Source organism: Rhyacophila brunnea, unplaced genomic scaffold (assembly GCF_057557595.1).
Source record: "Rhyacophila brunnea isolate RB1 unplaced genomic scaffold, BYU_Rbru_1.0 scaffold_6, whole genome shotgun sequence".
Classification (NCBI taxonomy): Eukaryota; Metazoa; Arthropoda; class Insecta; order Trichoptera; family Rhyacophilidae; genus Rhyacophila; species Rhyacophila brunnea.
In genome coordinates this window covers 31,026,141-31,047,915 of record NW_028233276.1, presented here as the reverse complement: position 1 = coordinate 31,047,915, position 21,775 = coordinate 31,026,141, and the positions used below count along the sequence as shown (strand labels likewise).

Genomic DNA, 21,775 nt, shown 5'->3' with positions numbered 1-21,775 from the left:
ATCAAGACTCGTAACTGGACAAAATGTGACATTCACATAAAATTTTCAAAATGGCGTAAAATTCGTCAAAATTTCACTTTTGGCCATTCTACAGATAAGTTTGTAGGTCTGTACCATGTCTGTACCTACCTAAATCCTTGTCAGAGAAAAAAGGGTTGCCAATCTATAAATCAATAGGTACTTATAATTTCAAAAATAGAATCAACGACAAATAAATCAGAAACAAATGTTTGTATAGCCATATATTATTATCAACTTTATAACAATTTTATATCGTGGTCCGGTAAGGTATAAAATAAACGAGGCATTTTGTGTAATGGGCGGACATAAGCCAGGACTCGCCGTCGCTAGTGAACAACGAGCAAGTTAGTGCAGGGTCCCATAGACTTTTCGTATACATAATATGCGGAACGAATTCTGACAATTGGAATAGGTTCTAGGGGTCACCAAGATATATAATGTCGATGTTGCCAGGCGATATTAGTGGTCAATTTTTTTTTATTGAGGTTTTAATTTTTTTTCTTATAACCCACCAAAAATTGTTCTGAGTTCTTCAATAAAACCATGACCGAATCAGTAATTGATTGAAAATGCAATAATTGTACCATGCCATCGGCATGGTCGTAGAACGGTTCGTCCCATTTGAAAAAATAAAAATAGCGGGTACTGCAATGTGTTCAAAATTATCGATTCTTAGGATCCTCCTTGGCTTAAATTATTTTATTTAGTAGTATTTTTGTATAGAATCACCCATGTTGCTTTTTTACCATATTATATGCATATGACATTAGTTTTAGTATTATGGTTAATACAGAAACTCTGTAGGTTGCACATATAGGTAGGTGAATAAATGAAATAACGATAACCACTTACCACACTACGTACACATTTATTTAAAAAAAAAAGATACAAGTCAAGTGTTTAAACTGCTTTAAGTATCATGATCACAGTTTTTACAAACACTACTTACACATTTGCACAATGATATACATGTCAAAGCCGATTTCTTATAACTACATGATAATATACGGCAGTTAGAATTACATTTGCATGGCCTAACTAAATAATTTGTTAGAGGTTCATTCGTCATTTTTCTTGGATACGAATTATTTTCTCGTAACTCAAAGCCAAGTTGTAGGAAATCAGTAGGCTCAATAGTGTATCAGATGAGCTTTTCCATAAATAAACTTGTGTTGAAGCCCTTAAACAGCGTTAAAGATAAAGAAAGATCCTTGAAGATTTTCCCTTAGATGTTGTGGATTAATTGCAAAGATTATTTTGTGAGCCCTCAAAATAAATTACAGCTTGTAAAATTTATTTGCGAAAATGCTCCCACATTTGCAAAAATCAACGAAGAAAGTGAGCTGTAGATTTGTGGTGGATTTGACGACCCCACACAATGGTTTAAATTGTAGTGATTAATTTTTAATGACGCCATTGATTTAAAATCAAAATCATTAGATTCTAGAATGAACTCTAGATTCTAGAATGTTCTGTTATATATTTCATGCTGTAAAAAATGCAAAATTTGGAGATTAACACACTCCCGATACAGATGTTTTAATCTTAGGCATTTATTTCTGGAATAAACTTGCAACGATTGGTTGCCGTGGATTATGGTTTGAGGGATCTCAAAAGAAATCCCGTGTTTTAGGATGCCATTTGGCAGCTGAATCTCTTGGTTAAAATATTTGTAATATTTTGCAAGTATTACATTCTTTAACCGGCTACTACACCACTAGTTGCATAGGTACAAAAAAACAAGCTTTAACCATCTCGTCAACGAGTTTTGTTCAGGATGCACTTTCAGCTTTAGGAAATGGTTTATTGAAGACCACAGCAGTTTCAAGACCTGGAAAAAGTTTGCACTTACTTATTATATAAACAAAAACCAATAGCGAATGAGCTTCGGCATAAATTTATTTCCCAAAATATTGAATTTAGTTTAAATTTGTCAAGAGTGATATGCACATATGATTCATTGTATTTACACTGTTAGGCTTCAGCACAAGTTAATTTATGGAAAAGCTCATCTGATCCACTATTTGTAATTCTAACTGCCGTACACTATCATGTAGCTATAAGAAATCGGCTTTGACATGCATATCATTGTGCAAATGTGTAAGTAGTGTTGGAAAAACTGTGATCATGATACTTAAAGCAGTTTGAACACTTGACTTGTTTCTTTTTTTTATTAAGTGTCTACTTAGTGTAGTTAGTCGTTATCGTTATTTCATTTATTCACCAACCTATATGTGCAACCTACACTATTTCTGTATTAACCATAATACTAAAACAATGTCATATGCATATAACATGGTAAAGAAAGCAATCTGGGTGATTCAATACACAAATGCTACTAAAAAATATAATTTAAGCCAAGGAGGATCCTAAGAATCGATAATTTTGAACACATTGCAGTACCCGCTATTTTTATTTTTTCAAATGGGACGAACCGTTCTACGACCATGCCGATGGCATGGTACAATTATTGCATTTTCAATCAATTACTGATTCGGTCATGGTTTTATTGAAGAACTCAGAACAATTTTTGGTGGGTTATAAGAAAAAAAATTAAAACCTCAATAAAAAAAAATTGACCACTAATATCGCCTGGCAACATCGACATTATATATCTTGGTGACCCCTAGAACCTATTCCAATTGTCAGAATGCGTTCCGCATATTATGTATACGACAAGTCTATGGGATCCTGCACTAAGTGTACCAACTCGACTGACTGCTCGACCCACATCATTTTGATAGAGTCAGAGGTGCTTACTTATATTAATCGAATAAAAAAAAATTAAGAACCTCGATAGTGCACCGCAACAAAAGAGCTTGATACACAATACGAGATTTTAGAGACGGACCAGTTCGTTCACTTTTACCAAGCGATTGGGACATGATTTGGAAGAAGACATTCTGCAAACAATATAATTAGCTTATAATAAGTGTATTGCACTGTAGAATTATAGTGACACTTAGGTATTGGTGTAATACCTATATAAATAGTAACATAATATAATGTACTTCTATGTGTGTATGAAATAGTTAGATACTTATCTATGTTTTATTGTAGCAGAAGGTTAATTAATACCGGAGCATTACGAATATTGTATAATTCTATTTGAAATACTTACATTTATAGATACTTAAATATGCAATTACCAGTATTTATTTTATTAAGTGATAATAAAATAATACCAGAATGAAATAACGAGTTATTAAAACATCGAAAGAACGACTTTACGAATAGAAAACGTTTGAAATTGAACAGTTTCTTTTATGCCCTGCTTGTATATTTAAACTCTGTGTTTACGACATTTTATGACTTTTAAAACACTATCATCGTGTCATATTGAAAAATACTAAAACGACAACTTAAAATTATTATTATGTGCCATTTTCTAATTTAAGTTTACACGGGCGAAATATTCTGCTGAATTTAATCGTACCAAAGCTTTAACTTTAATACCTTCTGGTTCCGGAACACACTCGTCAATATTTTCACAAATCTTTCAACACTGTCTATTAATTAGTATATTGATGGATCTAACCCCGGATTTCATACACACTACGGAGTATTGATGTGAAAAGTATCCGATGCAAAAATGCGGCAATAGATTACTGCATCTGTGGAATACCTACACAATATTATGTTAATTAAAACCATGCAGTCTACTTATTTGTGAAACTAGAAAATTCGGACTAACTGTACTTTTGGACGGAGTTTTGTCAAACCAAATGTGAGAATTATAGAATTACACATATGTATTACTAATTATTGAACTATCGTTTACATGGGACAAAAAAAAACAAGTGATAAGAGGAAATGATACAAGCGAAACATGACATAAAAATACAGAGCGAGAAACGACACTAAACTTACAAAAATGGCCTTGTGTAGAAACATCGCGTATAGGCAGGAAAATGGGAAAGGAGACAATAATTATTAACCCCTTGACAAAAAAGTTTAAATTTATTTAATACAAATTTCTTGTCACAACAAACAATAGGCATAAAAAATATTTGTCAAAACAAAGTGTGAATATAAATTAACCCCTTAATATGCAGATTTTAGAGATAGAGTAAGAAAATAATTTAATTTAAATCTATTGAGAATTCTTTTTATAAACTTATTCAAACATATGTTGTCAACAAAATTTTTGTAGTTACGCGTTGGTGTCAAAGAAAAAATATTTTAAGAGTTTTATTTTAATAACACGGATAAATAATGTTCTCGGGTTTTTTACACGGGGCGTTAATGTCCGGGGGGTTATTGACGGGGGGTTATTGACGGGTGGTTTAATGTCCAAGGGGATTTTGTCCAGAGGGTATATTATGTACTGTTACCAGAAAAAAATATATACCTGGTTAAATAATTAAGATAATAAATAGGTAAGTACGTATTTTAACGTAAGCGACCCCACGAGAATGACACTTGGATAAAGAAGCCACGGATAATAACAACTCCAAGTAAAGCAGTCTCAAAGATTTGTTCTGAACCATCTCGATTAGGTACTTCAACTGATGTGGTGTCCGATCAATCTAGCCACTCTCAGGCCGATTTTGAAATGTATGAATATGAAAATTGACAACACAGTAAGTAAATCAAGGCGAATCGATAATATTCTCATCTTTATTTCCCAAAACACAATATTATGTCCTTATACATACTTGTATTGTATAGTTTATTATGTGTTATCCAAAAGTAGTATTGCATTCATTTAAACCAAGCTTAAAACGTTTAAGCTTTCATAGACAAGGTTTATTATAAGAGCGTAAAAAGTTTATAGGAGGAAGCGCGCATTTTATTAACCTGCCAAATAAGCCTGAGACATATGTAGAAAAAAAACAATATTTCGACGCGTGGAAATATTCAGTCACAAAAAAAATACTATGATTGATTCTTTAGGGGCATGTTTCCCGAAAAAATGGATTGCTATTTTGTCACTCCAATATCTGTTATAGGTAGGCACGGATACAATATGCATATAAACCTATGTCCTATAGTCCTATACGATAAGACACATACTTCTCTACACAACTAATTTAGAGTAAATTTCTATAAAAGTGTTAACTATCAATTCTTAGTGGAAAGACATTATATTAAGTAATACACAACACATTTGTACTATTTATCAGTGGCGAAGGCTCCATACTAAGCGATTATTTAAAGCCTACCTTCTAAGAAAACTATATCTTCAAGTATTTATTTCAAATTTAAATAACAATATACATAAATAAAAATATGGAATATTTTAAAATATTAAGAGTCATCTATTGTGTGAATTTGAATGTAGATTGACCCGACTGTTTAAATTAGTCAAGTTTAGAATCAAACAAAAAATTACAAGCGAGTAGCGACATCTGTTTTTGTTCTTTGAATGACGATTATTGACATCATAATCGAGAATTGTTTTCTATACTTATGATGACTCATCTCTTCAAGCAAGTCTACAAATTTTGTCGCGTTTCGGAAGCGCTCGAGAGACCCGCTTCCAACTCTTTTTGCAAAGTTTATTGTCTATGCCTGCCGCTTTAAGCAAATAATAAATAAATAAGATGATTTAAAAAAAATAATGTCTATTGGGTTCAATCAGATATAATTATTAATTGTTTTTAAAAATAACAAATAATTGTAAGTCGTGATAATTATTTAGATTAGTTCAGTCATAGATAAACATAATTTATATCGTTTTAATTCAGTCAGATTATTGTTCAAAACATGGTGGTATAGTTTTATTTTGTGAGACAATTCAGTGATTTATTGTGTTCTGAATGTGGATAGATTATCTTTTTTTGTACCCTAAGTCATTCGTCAGTGCTTTAAATACAAATTATTTGTAAAAATGTCTAGTTTTCGAATTAAAATTGGTCATTGTTGTAGTACGGATCAAATTTTAAAAATATCGTTTTCGAGTTTGACGTTTATGTGTCCACACATATTGTCGAAATACTCAAAATCAAACTAGATTATCGAATCTTTCAATTATAGCTATTGTTGTTTTGATGTTTTAAAAAAAAATCTGCAGAAAAACAGACGAATTGACTTAGAGTACAAATGATCATATAGTAAGTCTTTATATTAATTACCTACTGAAATATCTTGAAGTGTTTTGAATGGCAAAATGACAACAACGGCTTTTTTCAAAGCCACCAATGATATATTTTTGGGCGTATGTTACGTGTATGAATGTTTATGAAAATACATAATTTAAACTCATCGCTCAATTTTATACCGTCGGTGAGCTATTGAAATTTCAACGATTCAGTGTGCACATATTATTATTCATCAGTACTAATATCGTAAGTATTATCTTCTTATTTCCTGTAAGTATACCTTACAAGTGTGCTATTTTTCTCTGATCTCTACAGCCTACCTCTTCCCAAAAGTCACCCTTCGCCACTGCTATTTATTATATATAAATATACAGATAGTATAATATTAATCAGTGGGTATATTCTATATAGAAGGCGGCTATGGGCGGTAGTTTATAATATGTATGTATTGAGGTGGTTAATTGTTACAATAAGTTAACCGTCTAAAACTAAACTGTGCCATGTTTTAACAACCCATCTCTCCGGCTGTGTTAACTTTTAGAGCGAGATATACAGTTTTGATAGTTTAGTCAATACCTACCTACATAAATATGATTAACTACCGTCGATAGCCGCCTTGTATATAGAATAGACTCACATGACACATTCCGTCCGCTTCAATGAGACATTGCCAACAGATACGAAATATACAGTATTACAGCTATCTATACTAATAAATGTAAATATTACCTATTGTTTAGACAGGTGGACCAATGAAAGTAAAGTGTAGTCGTGTTGAAACGGTACTGTAGTAGTGGCAGTATAAAATCACGAAAACAACCATGCTTTGAGAAAATCACATAGGTTATAGATAGATGCAGGGCTTTTTTGTCATGTAACGCGGTGGAACGGCGTTCCGGCACCTTTTTCCACGGTACTTTTAATGTTTCAAATGAAATTAGACGAAACGATGTTCGCGTTTAGATAATTGCAATCCATATTTATATAATTATTCATAAAAATGATAAAATATGGTACCTATCGGAACCGGATGAAATGTGTATGAATTCGAAATTGGCGCTCATGTCTAAAATAATAGGTATATAAAATGTAATTTTTTATGCATTGCTTGAAATTTGATTTAAATTAAATGATATTTGAATATAATTTTCAATAGTAAAAAGCTTGACGAGAAGTGAGTTACGGGACCTTTTTTCTTTAAAAAAAAAAGCCCTGGATAGATGTGTACATATTGTGACATCACCGGGAATCGAACGGAATGAGAAGCCGGTGCGCTACGCATTGGATTACCAGCACCCACAGCCACTGCATACAAATATAACTACTTAGGCCCGTTTCAGACGGGACACCGGTGACGCGCTCGTATATAATAAGGAGGCCTTTGTATTCGAATAAAAGGGCCTTTGTTTTATGTTTATGAACGCCCCGAGCTAATGAGCCAAAGCGTATCCGGTACACTTTTCCGTCGGCCGCTACATTCTCAAGCCGCCGATACACATGTTTTTATGACCGCAGCCAGTTTTATGTTCTAATTTATATCGCGAAATTATGCGTTGACTCATTAGCTCTGGGCGTTCATAAACATAATACAAAGGCCCATTTATTCGAATACAAAGGCCTTCTTATTATATACGAGCGCGACACCGGCGTCCCGTCTGAAACGGGGATTAGTGGTTGATCATATGACAGTTTTTCAAAGCAGACCTATGACAGTGTACCCTTTATACGTAGATAAAATATTATGGAAGTTTCATTATGAAATAATTTCCCGCCAATTCCTTCTTGATCGTAAATGTGCTCCTGGTGAAATAACATTTGGGAACCCCTGTCATATATTATCTTAAGTTAGGTAGATACCTACTTATACAAAACGGGTGACAATTCAATCAATCATTTTGAATATATAAACAATATTCTTGTTATGATTTCAGTATCAGGCGCCTGTAATAAATAACCGGTCACAGTCGATGGAAAGTAGGTATATTAATTTTGCGTAGGCAGGTACGAGTATCTAAAATATTGTACACTTCTGGTAAAAGGAGTAACAGCTTTGATAAGGATCCAAGCAGTGAGAAATTATCCTTTACATTCTGCCAAGATAGCGTGGCGTTATGAACGAAATGGCGCATAGATTCTTGCTTATGATGTGAACAAGTGTTTGATAATAATATTAAGTATATAAACTAAATGGTATAGTCAACCACGATGTCTAGCATATTAATTAATGTCATGCAAGTAAGTAATGTTAAGATTTCTTTACGAGTATTGTTGAATATTGTGAAACTAATATGGAATTTGAGAGAAACCCAATGAGGTGACAATGGTTTTAATTATATTAGGTAGGGAAACACAGAACAGATAATAAATAGAATACCGATAGGCTATATTCAATACGCCGCATATTGATGCAGGGTTTTGAATGTGTGAGTGTCCTACGAAAATGAAGCACGCATTATGCACGTGCGAAAGTGTGTGTAATACACCAACATTAAATGAGCGTACATGCATAAACCGAGAGCAGTTTTCAGTATTCGACGGAAAACGTATTCTTAACACGTGTGCAAGTTTAACCCGGATTCATCCTTACACGAGTCGGTTACCTGCTATCGCCTTACCCGTTTATGTATTTCAGTTCCCATTATTTCCGAGTTCCCTGTAGGGAAATAATTGTAAATTTGATTTCAGTGGAAATGTCAGTTCATCATTAGAGCATTGGTTGGTCTGCTATACTCTGTATTTTGGTACTATCGAATTCGGTTTTATCGGAATTTCGGAATTTAGAACACCTTTCTATATAAAATGAGTCTTATACTTACACTATTTCCATAATTTCATCTGAATGCATTTACTGAATGAACATGGTCAAGTTAGTAAACTGCATAGATAATAAATTAACATCACTAAGTTGGCACTTCTGATTTCCTAAATCAAGCAATGGCTACTACTTTTTGATATACGTTTGTTTTATGCTATTTACTTAAGATTACAACACTCGTATTTAGTCGTAACGCAATTTTTGATTAAAATTATCACATTATAAGGCATAATATAATATAATCGTTTTCTTCTTCTTGGCGCTACAGCGCTACATATGTGGGTCTTGGACTCCTTTAACATCTGCCTACTATCCAGGTATATTCAAAGCTGCTTCCCTCTAGTTTTAGATGCCCAAGATCTTTAAATCCAACTCTACACTATCCCTCCACCTTGTGCGACGTCGACTGGGTCATCATTTTCCTTTCGGCTTCCTGGATGTCAGATTCTTTGTCATACATGACTAGTCCATCTAAGGCGGCTCAATTTGATGGACTTCAAAGAAGCCACTGGCAATTCAACGAAATCAATTTTCCCTTACGACAAGCGTGGTGAAAAAATGTTTATCCATGTACACGTTGCATTATCTAACACTACGTTGAAAATTACATTACAGTAATCAATTAAATGACGGAGAATGTGAAATAACATAATAATTCTGAGTGCCCCCAAACAAAATGACTGCGTGCGCGTCTGTCGTTCGCGGGCATCTTATTTTCACAATTATTATAATATTTATTCAGATCGCCAGTTTTATTATATCCACAGCTGTTAACGTTGTATAACAGAGTTCTACAAACGGGCACATCGATTAAAATGTACCTGCCCACATGGTTTCAGAATTATGGCCTGCATCGCCACGGCAACAAGTCCTCCGATCCGAGAGTGCATGTGCAGCAAAATCGTGGCTATTCGTCTCCGATTATCGTCCTTTAGGCCAGTATTAGACTATCAAAGGCCTTTGACAAACATATTTTATGAACTTATAAAATCTTCTACAATGATACAATATAATATGATATTAATAAATGGTAGGATATTATTTGCAATTAATTAATTTTAATCTGTTAACTCATTGTTATTTTAATACTTTGTATTGTGTATATTGTGTGATAATAATAATACCAGGGGAGTTACATAAGTTCGCGGAATGGTGGTGAAAGTAGCAAGTATTGGGGTTATATCTATCAAAGTAAAAAGGAGGGGTAAATAAACAAAAGCCGTGTCTCTACTTCATGACAACGCACCTGTTCACAAGGCTCAAATTTCAATGACGGCTTCCAAGTCCTGATCTGTCACCTAGTGATTAAAATTTGAAGAAAGACTTATGTGGAAAACATTTTGATGATGATGATTGATGAGTCCCTACAGGCAGCCGTAAACGACCATTTTAAATGCAAATCGGAAAATTATTTTTGTGAAGGTTTAGAAAAATTAATCGATAGATATAAGAAGTGTATTCATGTCCGTTGAGATTATATTGAAAAATAAAAATATAAAACATATAAGTATTTATTATTTTCTTTCTGTACCATTCCGCAAACTTATGGGACTCCCCTCGTATGTTAATTCATTATATTTTTGATTACTAAAATTATCCATTCTATAAATATGCCAATGAACACTGATAATAACAAATTAATTCGTTAAGATGTAGAAATCGAATGTTGGAAATTGCCTTTCGTCGAAATAATATGTATGACATCTGATAGTATGCAATATAAGCTTTGCTGCAAGTCATCGTAAGTGGTGTTCGAAAATATTCAATTATAATGCGAATACAAGCGGTCTTAACGATGGTGTTTAACACAAGTTAAGTAAGCATTTAGTCAATGTGCAATAGAAATTATTATTATTGAGTATTCTCAAAAGGCTATAGTCACATTTAATCCAAATCTCGGGTTTATCGTGATGATTTACGAGAGTTGCAAAATATTGACAGAATATTGCGAATCAAGAATTTATTTCCAGTATTTCAGAACATGACTTACTAAATGCATTGCACAAAGATATTCATTGTAAAGTTGTGATATTTATTAATACAACAGTAAATAAAATACACGAGTAGGTGGGTAATCTAATAATATTGTTTTTTTTTTCAAAACAATTACGTGGAATTATTTTAATAAACTCTATGATTTATTTTATTGTCTTCTATGAGACGTGTGTCTCTCGCGTTGTCAGTTTTTTCATGGACGAATCATCTGGGAATAAAAATGACACTCACTTTTTTGTCGGGTTTGCCGAATGGCATAATCTGTTCTAACGCCATTACAATAAAGGTGATATTGCTATAAATTCCGGATGCTTTTAGTCGAGTCTGCCGAACGGTTCGGTCAAATGAACATTGACACTAGAAACACTATTCTAACGCCATTACAATAAAGGTGATATTGCTATAAATTCCCGATGCGTGATATCGCATAATGGAAATTGCGTGACGTCTACCTATCCATGTGCGAATGTCGCTGTGCGTGAATTTAATTGCTAGCTACTGTATTGAGTGCGTTGTCCATTATGGGTGCCGAAAATTACAATCGAGTTTGTGTAGACTTAAAATTATTTTTAAAATTGTGTGGTGGGGATTAAAAAGGGAGGTAATATGTTGTAAAAAAGGGAGAGTTCGTATAATTCTAAGTAATAATTGAGTGGAGAGGGTCGAAATTGTTAAATGAGGAAAGTCGTAAAGAGTGGGAGAAATTAGGGATTAAGATATTGTCTAAACTAATGTGTTATTGCTATTATTGTTTCTAGGAATCTAAAACTACCTATTGATTGTTAATGCTACTTACGCTGAAGGAATTATCTTTGAAAAGGTTATGATTATTTTCAACTAGGTGATTTGCAATTTGTTAAAAATTGTCATCTAACACGTTCATTGTCTAATGTTGAAAGAACGTGGTATCTTCCCGATGTAGACTCGATCGCACTTATTGTAGTTTCCTATTTTAATTTTCCCTATCCTCAAATTTCAGTTGGAGCTAAAGTCGACCAACCATTTTACGTTAACCTGTTCAAACACCTCCATCATTGATAAGATAGCGTATTAGATGTATGTACAAGTTCTTTAGAATACAATAAAATAAAGACTGAAGGTAGAGTTGAACTGCTTGGCTATTAATATGTGCAAATTCAATACCTTCCCGTGCGCATGTGTTTGTTGTTTGCGGTTGCTTCTGCGGGTTTTGTTAAAATCATGCCTGTTGTATCGCCTGACTATCGCGTTATTTTGTTTCTTGCCCAAATTATTTAAACTTGTATCGATTAAAGTTTAAAATCTCGGAATTTCGCTCTATGCTTTGATCCCGAAATCTCAGAATTGGAACATCTTATAATCTTGGGATTTTTGAGATTGAAAATGAGCAAATTTTCCCCGAATACCGGGATTGAAAAAATTCTAATCCTATAATATATATCTATCTGTAAGTGGGCTCTATTTTCCAGTGTGTCTGTTGTCGATGCGTGCAATTGTCCGCGCGGTCAATTCTCTTGTAATTTTCACAATTAAACTCACTTTAGATTTAAGTTTATTGACAATATAAAACAATCATTAAAACACAACATATGTTAACAAAAGTGTAAACACAGACAGGTAGAGTTGTTTGCATTTCTCAACAAATTTTACGACGTCCAATATGGCGAATGGCGACGCTCGAGGCAAAAATCGACGGCGCCTCGACGGATGTCGAAGCCTACTTTAGAAGTTCACTAAATTCCGCCAGTCGGACAAGGCAAACCGCTCGGTCGAATGAAAGCCTTATCGGATTTTATTGGTGATAATAGATTTTGCACATACTCGTATATGCTAGTCTGTTTTCGCCTGAAGCGCCAATCATTATAATATTAGCAGACAGGCAATGGCGTTCATAAAACATACCAATGAAAGATTAATATTATTATGTTGTGTTGGCTGGCTTGATTTTTATTTTCAGCTGTCAGTTGCAACCTTGCAAACGGAAATGATTTGCTTTTTTGTTTTAGTAGGAACCTATAAAAAAAGCATGCATGATAAATACATGACAAAATATTTTTACTTAATTAAATATTACATTATTTAACAGGGCCGATTAACCTACACATAGAGACTAGTGAAATTAGAAGTGAACTATAATAAGTAAAAACGTTGTACCATTCCACTGGGTCAAGTAACATTAAATTAACCCTATGAATCTCAGTTTGTACCAAAAAGCAAGGTGTAATCACAATAAAAAATATCATCGTATAGATAGATGAATACCAGATATAAAAGAGTATGTAGTACTTCTATATAATCTGCGAAACAAATAAGACGCATTTATGTATCCAAATTTGAAAAAAACTCAACCAGCTTCAAAAAGTCACATTACTGTACATGCCAAGTTGTTTTTTCAAACCAACGTGTAATAAAATTGAGTCAAAATAAATTATATTATGCAATTTTATAGGTACCTACTAATAAACATAATTAATATTTAAAATATATAATTAATAATAAATCAATACGGAGTTTTCGAATTTAACTGTCATATTTTTACAAAACTTCGATTAAAGATAACAGATAACAATGACATACCTACCTAGTAGTTCACAATATTAACCAATTAGTATATTATTGTCATATACAAATGTACATATTATTATTATAAAAGTTTTTATCTTTAAAATTATCTACGCTACTGGCAAATAATAGCATTTTTTCAAGAGGTAACCATTATGGTATTTTCTAAATATTAAATTATAGTACCGGATTTTTTTACAAGTCGTTACAGCATAGTAAAAATATATCGATTAAATAAAAAAAATGCATACAATATTTTACGCAATAATCTGTCTCGAAGAAAAACTGTCGAATTTTAAATGAGCCATAATTTATTTTATGCATCGTAAAGTTTATGATAAATCGGCCAAACTCGGTGTAATTGAGATGTAAAAATATTTTATAGTACCTAAGTATGTTACGTGTATCAATCTAGTGGCATATAAATATCGTGAAAATTATGTGTGATACTGATAACTGATTACTAGATAAAGTAGGGCCCGGATTTATATTATGCTAGTGCATGTTTTGTTAGGGTGTATGCACAGCTATGAGAGTTGCACAGAAATCTGTTTTGAAAGACACAGCATCCAAAATAAGTTTTATTGTGCATATAAATGCATATTTGAGACGTTAGAGCATATTTGAGACATTAGTACATATTTCATAAATAAATGAATATTTTAGAGCTTTAAATTATTTTATCGAAATATAACTAAGTTAGTAAGGTAGATAGTTTAGATGCACTTGCATTTTGAATGCCATCTCCGAGCTGTGGATTTATCAGAAAAGGTGAAGTCAACTCGGGCACTATTATTTAAAGTTTTCTCAATCACCTCTGTGGACGTTCAGAGGTCGTTTTCCGCATATAAACAAAATACTAATAGATACATATGCGGAAAATTTAATGCAAGAGCATATTGAAAAAAATATGATATAAATATTGCATTTATTATTCAATTATTCGTGCTTGTGAAAAAACTATTTTGAAAATTGTAATTGATTAAATTTATATTCATTGTTTGTGTTTTTTTGTTCTGCTGTCGTATTATGTTGAAAAATTATAACTAGTTATTCGATTTTATGTCAGTAATATTGCGAAAAGTGGGTATTTACAATTTTTTCCCACAAAAGATGTAAATTTTTAACTGCATATTTCTTCTGTTTTAGTGCATATTTTATTGATTTGAAATGCATATAATCATGTTTTTTGTTGCATATAAATCCGCTCCCTACTGATAAGGTGCGATACAACATACAGTTTATGATTCAAAGTACGCGAACAGTACGTTAACATATTATTCTATCAGTATCGGTGATCGAAAGTAAATCACTTACGGATTCCGCATTGAAAATTGCAAGGAAATTATCAATGAATCTTACAGTTTAATATTGTATTGTGATATTAATCCATAGTCAATCTGCGAATTGAAATTTCTCTTGACAGTCAGATGTGATGTTATATCAACACTCAAAGAGGTCGGAAGTCCACGAAAGTTATGGAAACGGGTCATCAATGCGCAGCAAATCGATTAAGATGACAACCCTGCGGAACAACTCTTCACACTTTCCACGAGGAGTGACGTGCAACGATAGTGATTAATCGCAATGCAAGATAAGAATCTTGGAATTGACTTACAACGTATTAACATTTATTTAAGAACAAGTTGTGTGTGCGCTATGGTCAGGGTAGGATTAAAACATAATACACACATAATTGCACATTTATTTTATATTAATGTTATGAAATCAGAAGATGGATACAGAAACGTGTTACTTTGGAATCTAAATTATTATCTCGGAATACGAAAATACAGAAATAACACAAAACACTAAATGCATAAATTTTGATTTTTAAGTTTTGACGGAAATTTAGTTATTATAACATATAACATGCCCGTTCGCACCATACGCATACAATTGTACGTGGGATATTGTATCGGAAACCGATGGCCGTAAAGCATTAAGTTCAATTCAGTTAAAAAAAAAAAAAAAACTACTGGAATACAAGGTGCAGATACAAGAAATACGTAGGTAAGGACCTAAATTAGAAACAAAATCATATCGTATATATTTATATAATTTTTTTAATGATTCAAACGTAGGTTAGCAAGTAGGTGCTTGTAAGTATCAAGTCCTACCTATAAAATATCTGATAATAATGACAGCATTATAATCAGATACTTGATAGCAATCAACGTCAAATTAATGTGCTTATTCAATCTAATAAAATTAGAACATTACTGTCTGTAATGCTACACAAATAACGCGTCATTTTTTATTAGCCCAATGCTATACGGCCATCTCTTTCCGGTACGACAGGTCAAAGAGAACTGTGATACTTTCAGTTATCTACAAATAAATTCATATTAAGAGCGTACTTCAGTGAAACGGCAAATAATTTTCAACTCACTAGTCGCCAATCGGAGACAGACAGTCGAGGTGTCCGCACGTCGATTTGTTTTGTCATGGCGTCGGATGAAAATGTTCTTAAATCGTGTAAAGATGACTAAAAAACTTTACGTATGTACTTAAAAAGGCAATGAATATACTTTTATTATTAGTAATATAACAATAAACATAACATTAAATGGACGGATGTTGGATTTTTAAAACAAATTATATTTCGTTCGGCACGCGTCATTTGCACAATCCGCGCATCGCCTAGCCACAATCTTTGTAGACCATGCCTCAACTGAAGTAGGTATAGCCTAAAGTAACTCAATCAATTTCTAGCATTGTTCCCCAATACGGTACTTGCTGTGCGTATCATTCGCGTAATTGAGTTGCAGTGATACCTAAGTGCATTTACGCGACGTGTCTAAATTGCCGAAGTCGACTGTCCATTTGAAGTGAGCGGAAGGGTGTGAATTGAGAACCGCCATTAGGCTAATAACATCCGCCCTTCACGCAAATAAGGATCTCCGCACTGAGACGTCAGGCCAATTATGCACATTTCGTAACAAACATTGGACGCTTTGCACGTGAGAGAAACGGTTAAAATGTATATTTTATAATAGATACATTTATTAGAGAATATTAATATTATTGCTTACGATGCAAAGATGTTTTTTTTTAATTTTTTTATGTAAAGATTGAGCGTGATAGTATTATGAATGAATCTAAAAAATGTGGGATAAAGGCTATCGATCAAATTAGCTGATGGTATTTTGCAGTGCCTATTCAATTGTAGCAAGCTTGATATAAACGTGTTGTATAGGTATTTCAAGTCTAAAAATACCTAATGAGCCATACATATTTAGATGAACAACATAAACATGAAAATACGTGTTTTTTTATAAACAATGTTGACAACGCAAATGATCTAATTCAACATTGTTTTATAATCGCTATATGAAATGTTTATATATTATGATTCCTTCCAGACTTTTGGGTTAACCAATTTATTTTAGTTCTACAGTCCTACAATTGAATTTAATATTGATCGCCATACGTAAGTACGATAATTCATATAGTGTTACATTGTAAATTTATAGGGGCTGAAGAAAATAATGAAGAAAAGCATTCATTTTATACAACATCTTTGGGTTAAGGCTATATTATATTAGTCGCGAAATTATCCGAAATCCACCACCGCGGCTAACATAAAACGGCTGTCAAATACACAATAGAATCTATATGAACTCTTAAAATCATATTTTTACAACGTTTTTATTAGCTCGTATTCTTGTTTGTCCGGTGGTTGTTTGTCCAGTACAAATCTTGCAATCGATTTTTAACTAACTTCCCGACTAGCTAGAGATTTGAAACTTTTAGAATATATCAGAACACGATGCCAATCAATGCATCCTTTACATACTTTTAGCTATCTTTAAGCAGAATTGAATTCATTTTCAGTTAATTCTGTTTTGTATGGAAAGTTATTTCAGAAAAATACGTAAAAATTAAAAGACTATTATTGGTTGCTAAGGGGGTGGTCCTAGCAACTAAATTATTAATATATAAGTGCATTACTATGGAAATCAAAATTATAAAATTACATTTCAGTAGATATTCTATATTTGTTTGTTTCGTTTGTTTTTTATTTACTTCATATCAAGTACAAGTTTGAGCATATTGAGCATATTGAGCATAATAATTCAACAGAAAATTTAAAAACGTTGTATATAAAAAGTTCTTTTTATCTTGTAATTATTTCGTAGTAAATTTAAAGTTATCGCTGTTTTTTTTTCCATTTTGTACAGATTAAAGTCTGGCATCTAGACTTCACCAAACGTCACCACCAAAATGTGAGGAACCTTGCATTTTTTAACTAAAAGAAATAAACACTAAATTGTTTATGTATTATTGATCTAATTTCGAAGTGGACCAAAGAACAGAATATCCATAGTTAAATAATATTACGATATAGTAGGTATAAAATATAGAAAATTTCGCTTTTATTTCATCTGCGATGGGTTACAGAAATATATCTATCTTTCGAAAGAATAATAATTCATTTTATTAATAATATGTTTCTACAGTATGTATCTCGATACCCTGCGAGTTTTCGTGTTTCACTCAAGCTTCCTCTTATACTTTTAGGGTAAGTAGGCACTTGTGTATTATTACAAAGTGTCCATGTATCCAGAATTATTATCAATTAATTCAGTTGCATATGACATTAAAATCTTTTAAAGTTGTATTTCATCAATACAATATTTCAATAAAATGGATATCAATCTCTGTAAGAAAGTTCGAAATTTGAATATTAATTATCCACATTTAGAATGACTGCAAGACTTGACTTATTTACTAATATACAATTTACTACCACTAAATGAAATTTATTGGTAATCTTGGTTTTCCAATCTTCTCATATTACACGGTACAGATACCGTAATCCGTTATGAATCTTAATAAATTATCATTCACATTGTTTGCATAAATTCAATCAGCGCAGGCTTTGTAATTTTACTTTGAGTAGGTACTTATAGGTAATTACAATTAATAATATATTTAAAATTAGTATTGTAAGAAAAGTACAAGGAAAATTACTATTATCGATCACAGGCGGAGAATATGGGTCTCCAGAGTATTGATATAATATTGAAATTATATTATATTCTAAATAATCTAAATGCTTAACGGTTACAATAATCTAATAATGATGATATACATAATTTGAAAACATTCAATGCATATATTATACACACTAGAAAAAATCATTTTGTAGAAAAATAATTACAAGATAAAAAGAACTTTTTATATACGTTTTTAAATTTTCTGTTGAATTATTATGCTCACTATGCTCAAACTTGTATGTGATATGAAGTAAATAAAAAACAAACAAACCAACAAATATAGAATAATGAAATAATGTCATTTTCACATTTCATTTTGATTTCCATAGTAACGCACGTATATATTAATAATTTAGTTGCTAGGACCACCCTCTTAGCAACCAATAATAGTATTTTACTTTTTACGGATTTTTCTGAAATAACTTTCCATACAAAACAGAATTAACTGAAAATGAATAATTCAATTCTGTTTAAAGATGGCTAAAAGTATTAATAGAATGCATTAGCATATATTCTAAAAGTTTCAAATGTCTAGCTAGTCGGGAAGTTAGGTTAAAAATCGATTGCAAGATTTGTACTGGACGAACAACCACCGGACAAACAAGAATACGAGCTAATAAAAACGTTGTAAAATACGACACCCGACTACCAGTTAAAATTGTCGTAATTTAATAAGACGCACGTAGCTAAATTGGAAAAGCATACTGGCGCGAGTCCAGCAGATACAGGTTCAAGTCCCGTCGGATGTCGTATTTTTTTCTACAAAATGGTTTTTTCTAGTGTGTATATACGATATACATGAGATCTTTACAAATTATGTCTTTGAAATCTCAAATCTTGTGTCTTATTCGTTGAATAAAAGATATAGTTTATTAATAATGATGAGTTGAAATATTTATATTAAAATATATCGGAGAAAACGGTTGAATGAAAATAATTTAATTATTGCATGCTAGGATTTACTAGTCAATGATTTAGACGTCAGTTTGACTGCAAGCTGCCAGGGACATGGCACAAATGCTAATTAACAGTGCGACAGAAACTACGAACGAACTTGACATAACCCAGTACCATGTGATTAAAATCTCCAACTAATGCAATTATCTATTATTACGACATGCATAAAGAACGTCTGTTTAATTAATATATCTTGGCAAATGACAATCCAATACGAATACAATTACGAATACTCAATTATATAAGATTTTAATAAGTAATATTTTTTGTACTATTTAATGTTTAAACCATTGTTTCTAAGACTGCGGTACGCGGTTAAAATTTTCGTGGTAAACATAAAATATGCAATAGGATTTTGTGCGAACATAAAAAATGAATTATTGGCGTGAAACTCGTCTTCGCATTCAATCACAAACATCGAACCGTATATTAGCTGAACTAATATAATTTATTATGATCAGTAATCACACAGATTTCCATTCCATTCATTAAATTACGTTTTGATTGTTTGTATTTGCAACTAGGTATGCTATTGTTTTTCTTTAGGTACCTAGATATTTAAATACTTACATATTTTAATATATAGTAGTTATTCATGTATTTATTTACTTATACACATATTCATAATTACATAAAACTCCCCTCCCCCAACACACTTAATTATTTTTGGAAAATGTCTTAAAGCGGCAAGAGCATGGTGTTTATTTGGGAAACAATGTCATTAACTAATAATTTGTAAAACGCGCATTATTAATTAATGAATTTTAAAAGAGTATATCCATTATTCTCTTCTCTTAGAGTGCCTTATTCCAGTGGATCTCGATTATTTCCTATATTACTCTGATCATTGTAGGCCTCTTAAAATGCCTCTGCGAGTGAAATGGAAAAATACCATTCAATTTATTTTATTGATAATATTCATTTTAAATAATAAATAAGTACGTATCTAAAAACATTTAACGTTTAATGATAAAAATAAACATCTCTTATGCGTAGGTAGGTAAGTTAACTTTTAACTAATAATATATATTTGAATATTCTTAGATGCGGTAGTGATGCTAAAAATGTCATACAATACTACAAATAATACAAAGTACTTAGGTATATTCATAGTTTATCATTGCCTTTCATACAGCATTTTCACAACAGTACTGTAGGTAAGCCTATTTTAATTGTTGAAATCGGAGTCTGATTTGAAATCATTGGGATCAGATCTATATGCATATGTAGTCGATTTTGTTAATGACTTTAGTGATGCTTTGAAAATACGCGTTCTGAGTTATTGAAGTCTTAAAAATACCAGGTAATTATTACAATCAGAATTAAAATGACAAAAAAATAATCTAAAGTCATTGATAATACACATCGCAATACGAAAACCTTTTCAAAGAATCAATAAAGAGTGCTCTATAATAAAACTATGTTGACATTATCATCTGTTTATAAAACAATGTGTAACACTTGTTAAGTGTAAATAACTACGTAAAAATCCTAGTAAGTGTAGTTAACATTCTGTTGAACAATAGCCAGTATCATGTTCTAGTAACTTCAGTATTTTCAATACTCAGAAGCTGAGATAAGCCAACTACATATTCTTGGTAGGGCGGTTAAATGTAAGTGATATCAGGTTTTAAGACAATACTTAGTTGCAATCACAAGACAGTTTTGTTTTCACTACAAAGTTGTTTTTATTGCGTTATATAGATTTAAAGGTTTAACTTTTTGTGATATTTGGTCTCCATAATATATATTAAAGTAGGTAAAATATACGTAAAATATTCATGTTTTCCTTATATAATTTGAATTTTGTCGGTCGAAGTTCCCCTGCATTTTAAAATTATTTCCAGCTAATGAAAATCAAAATAACGGGAGTAACCTGTTGCTTTTCTTGAAGTTTTCAAAGGCGTATATTTTTTGACGTGCTGTTACGTTTTGCTATGAGTATCGTCACCTGAAATAACTAAGTACTTAGACAAAAGGGGCGAAAGGAGAGTTCAAAAAAATAATTATGGATAGTGATACAATACGCAAACACCCGGAGATTTGTTGGCAGAATTTAATGCTGCAAATACACGAACACATACTTGCAATAATTACCCTTATTAGAACGCCGATAGAATTTTATCAACCACATCTATCTATATTCATTTCACTACAATACACAAATTACCACCGTTAAAATCTGAATCAAATCTTGTGAATTATTCGTTGAATAATAGAAATGGTCTATTAAAAATTGTTCAATTGCAATTCAATTGAACGTTAAGAGCCATGCGACAGTTAATAATTAGGGTAACTAATGATTCCTTGATGTAAAACACAAATAAATAAAAAATAACGCAATTTGATAAGCATTTCATATTGGACATGGGTGGCCAACCTTTTCAGCAGCCGGGCCA

At 32.0% G+C, this 21,775-nt stretch overlaps 1 protein-coding gene across 1 annotated transcript in view; it reads right to left on the bottom strand.

Moving 5' to 3' along the window:
* Sema5c (Semaphorin 5c) overlaps nt 1–21,775 on the bottom strand; it is a 459,820-nt gene that overhangs the window by 25,601 nt on the left and 412,444 nt on the right. The window lies entirely within an intron of this gene.